General features: G+C 37.3%; 1 long non-coding RNA gene across 5 annotated transcripts; it reads left to right on the forward strand.

Annotated features, from left to right (window-relative positions):
* Positions 1-200: 200 nt before the first annotated feature.
* LOC135488612 (uncharacterized) lies at positions 201-3,852 on the forward strand. 5 transcript variants are annotated; one of them, XR_010447001.1, is made up of 5 exons: positions 1,138-1,185; positions 1,855-1,918; positions 2,270-2,345; positions 2,553-2,623; positions 2,844-3,850. It is a non-coding gene; the product is annotated as an uncharacterized LOC135488612 (long non-coding RNA). The 5 variants fall into 5 exon arrangements; XR_010447003.1 differs by lacking the exon at positions 1,138-1,185 and adding an exon at positions 201-280 and having other exon boundaries at positions 2,553-3,851; XR_010447002.1 differs by lacking the exon at positions 1,138-1,185 and adding an exon at positions 878-968 and having other exon boundaries at positions 2,553-3,851.
* The last annotated feature ends 496 nt before the right edge of the window (positions 3,853-4,348 follow it).

Below are 4,348 nucleotides of genomic sequence, written 5' to 3' on the forward strand. Positions count from 1 at the left end.
TTGAAATGGTCGAGAGCAGGTTACCTCCACAGCCAGGCACCACCAAGTGAAAAAAGCATTGTATGTCTCCCCGGCCTTATACATTTGATTACTTGAACAAATAAAACTTTGAGTCTGTTCAATATACTACTATCACTATGCCATGATTGGGCACTGCCACTGCATTTCAGGCATTAGCTACGCGAAATACGGATACGATATATTATTCACAATGTGATCTTATTTCTGTTCCTGAAAAGTTGTTTTCAGTGTATTTTCTCCTTGAAATCGATCACTTCAGGTACTATTACTGTGCATACCTAGCTAAATTAGTGTCTAGTTTCGTCTCTGATGACATGTATTTCGTAAAAATATTTCAGTGTATTTTCTCCTTGAAATCGATCACTTCAGGTACTATTACTGTGCATACCTAGCTAAATTAGTGTCTAGTTTCGTCTCTGATGACATGTATTTCGTAAAAATCGCTGTTTTTTTCTAAAAAGGTGTTTTTGTGGTCATTTTGGCTGTTTATTTCGAGGGTACGGTAGGAGGTCATCGTTCACTCGATAACTCTTTTTAAAATGAAATAAAAGCGTCTTAAGGTACATGATATGAATTGATATTAATATTCGTTAAGTGGGATTGTCGGTGGACGTTCATTGGTGAACAGTTGTGCTGGAATTACGAAAATATATCGATATCGTTGAGAGTTCATTCATTAGGGGCCTGCTCTCAATTTTCCTTACAACGCCTCTAGCACTGGGCAATTGCCACCATCTTGAAAAGCAGTGCCGCGGATGGCTATCGCATCGCCACTACGCATGAGAACACGATGGCTGCCCTGCGCTGCATTGATAGTTCGTAATAAATTCACATAAAAACACACCAGAAGATCTCCGATTTTATTTACAAAGATCATATTTTGTGGTGACGATGCCGATATCCAAGATGGCGGAATTATACCAGTGGTCAAATCTCATCTATTTTGGGTAATTGCATCATTATTTCTTTTTGTGATTGGTGATTTGTAAAATTGAGAATGATTGAAAAATCAGTATTTTTTCACCCAAAGGCATGAGTGAACATTTGATAAGTTTATTGTGATTAAATTGGTAATTTGGTCGACATTTTGACAATTATATTTAGCAATATTTCGATAAATGCGGACCTGCTTCTTCCTCTTTTGACGGTGTTTCGATAACTCAGGTCAGTTTCACGGCAAAAATAAGTGGTAGTTTTGAAATTCGAATGTGCATTTATTGATGTAACGATAAAGTACATTTCCGAGAATAATTAGTGAAAGTTTCAGTAGGTGTCGATTTTTGTAAAGTAGTGTATAGGCGATGGATTGGCTCAGCCATGTGCTCGTCGTGTCAGCGGGGCGCAAGCCGTCATGGGATGGGGGATGTACACTACTACAATGCACGTGATTGATGGTTGAACATTCATTCTCGTTGACAGTGTATTATTGAAATATTTGATTGTGATGATGGTGTATTGTACTAGGCCTTGCATGCTCCCAACGTGTGGCATATTTCACATTGATACTACCAGTATCAATTACAAAAAAATAGATTGTGAGTAACAATAGGCCTACAAACAATGCTACATGTCATGAGGGTGGGAACGGGGAAGGGGGAAGGGGTAACTGTCTCGACGTCCCGTTAGGAAAAAAGGCTTATCCCGTTTCCCAATACGCAATTTTAGCCGAATCGTGACGCAAAACACGGCTTGTCTCGAATCCCGCTAAAATAAGGGTGTCTATCCCGAATCCCGACAGTTATTTTCGGCCCATCCCAGTGTCCCGAAAATACCCGTTCTCCCCCTCATACATAGTAAACCATATTGTCACATTGATGTTTTCTTTCATTACAGTTAGACTTCGAGATCTACATTTTCGACAAAGGCCTGGTGTAATATTATTACGTACTTGATGAAGGTAATATTAATTTCTTCAAATTTGAAGCATGACGTTAATGGAGTACCAGCACAACTTCATTGACTGCTACGTGGCGCTGGTGGAAACTAAGGTATTGCATCGCTCATATCACTTGAAAAAAACATTTACCCTAGTTACGACCAAAGCTGCTTAGCAGAGGGCGATACCTCATCAGGAGCGCCACAATCATATCATTGGTGTGAAAGCATTTGTATGAAGTTTTTCAGTTCTCAATGTGTTCGAAACCTTAATTGTGAATTTGTGCACTTCGAATTCAAATTTACGTCACTATGTTAGTTTGACATCCATTGATGTCACGGTAATTTCACTGTTATGCTGTGCTGCTTTCAGGTTTAATGACACGAATGAGTACAAGTACATTACATTTTTCGACGAAGGCCTTCTGTAATTTCATACGCTTCTTACGGTTAGTATTGATTCATAATTTCTAGTAAAAAAGTTAATTTTGAAAGTGAAAAATATGTAACAATACAATAGACCTGCAAATACCATATACGCAAGTTTTGAACAAATATCACACATATTCCCCAGTTGACTTGTGATGATATTGATAATGGTGGTGGTGGTGTTATCATGTACATGGCTTCTAACATAGTAAGTGTTTTCTTTTCAGCAACATTCAATAGATTTATTTACTGTATTATCATTTCGACCAAGGCGAATTCGACACTTCAATTACACAAGGTTAGTAACTTTTGTTCACAAAATCCAAATGGAGGCAAATACAGAACAATCAAACTTAGTCATTCCAGTCAGTTACTGAAGCACAGTGAAAACTGTCGGGAGCAGTGCAACTGATGGCATGTCAAACTTCCAGTGACTGTCCCTGTCCATATATTTCAAGACAGTACAAATCTTGTAATCATTTTGTTTATGCAATGTACGTTATTATGTATCATTTCAGCACAATCAAACTTAGTCATTCCAGTCAGTTACTGAAGCACAGCGAAAACTGTCTGAATTAGTGCTGCTGATGGCATGTAATTACTCTACTACCACTACCTGTGACAGTCAATGTCCAAATATTTTCAAGTGTGCGAAATTAGTACTCGTCTACTTCTTAGTGTTATTTGAATGCAATGTATGTTATAAAAATATTTTTTCAACACTATATCAACATTCTCATTCCTGTCAGTTTCTGAAAATCAGCTAAAGCAATCGCTACCAATGCAGCTGATAACCGCAATTCTTTTTGTTCCCAATGCCCATCCATGACAATATATTTCACGCATGTGACAATCATGTAATCATCCTGTTTTTTGTGTTCTATTCATGCAATAAATAAATTCAGTATTTTCAAATCATTGGTGCTACAAAACTATTCTCATTATAGATTATTCATATTTTATAAAATGCTGTCATGTCAAATTTTGTGTCCTATAAATCATAATGAAGTCGGCATTTTATATACAACTTTTGTACTCCTCCTAAATAAACATACAAATCTTGTTTTATGTAAACTTTGTATATGTGACCCGTCACAGCAAAACCAGGCGCATGTCGCTCTGAGCTTGGCAGGTTGAGACGGACTGTTCTAATCTTTCATTAGCGACACCATTTCTTACCAGAGTGCCTCCTTCATTCATACATCTTGTACTTTAACTCAAGATACCCATCTTTGAATATTTTTAGTATACCAAGTACTACAATGTCAATGTATTGAAGTCATGTTCTTGTAGTGTTATTGGCTTTCTATTATCTTGTCAAAATACCACTTGGTTCTCGCAAAATCTCAATAAAAACAAATGCTATTGCATGTATTGCATATTCTAACAGCTATCCACTGTATCGATTTATCCATCATCTGTACTATTTGTCACAAAAATGTTATATTATGTAAATCATATTTCATTACATAATGCACACTGCCAATTACTGCTGAACCATTCATATGTCATTTAAATAAATAATTTTCAACTTTTTAAAACCGTCTTATAGTACTGTTCTTGTCACTTAGCTGAACCAATTGCTCCATAGCATGAAATTTCCAGAAATGCCCCAGGGACTGAAAAGTGCTGTTTTAACAGAGAGGTGTCCTAAACTGAGAAGTCGAGTTGAATGGAAACAACCAATTTGGAACCAAAAACTACTGTCCTTATTAAAGAGGTTGTCCTCAATAGAAAGGTGTCCACAAAAAGTAGGTCCACTGTATATGAAAGTACAAACCCTGGTACATGTAGTGACATCATCTACTCCTCGATGTGGACACCTGCAAATGCAGCGACAATGTCACATCAGTTATTTAATTCATCGTCCTTTGTGCAGATGGCACCACCCATCAAACATGTTGGTGACGAATAGTGTCGCAGCATTTCGTCACCGAGCTTTCACGAAAATGCACTGTCATTCATTCAGCCATAAGTGTAAGACTGTAGGGTTGTTTCCAACCAAAACATGTTCGAAATGTGT

This window comes from Lineus longissimus, chromosome 1, assembly GCF_910592395.1.
Source record: "Lineus longissimus chromosome 1, tnLinLong1.2, whole genome shotgun sequence".
NCBI lineage: Eukaryota > Metazoa > Nemertea > Pilidiophora > Heteronemertea > Lineidae > Lineus > Lineus longissimus.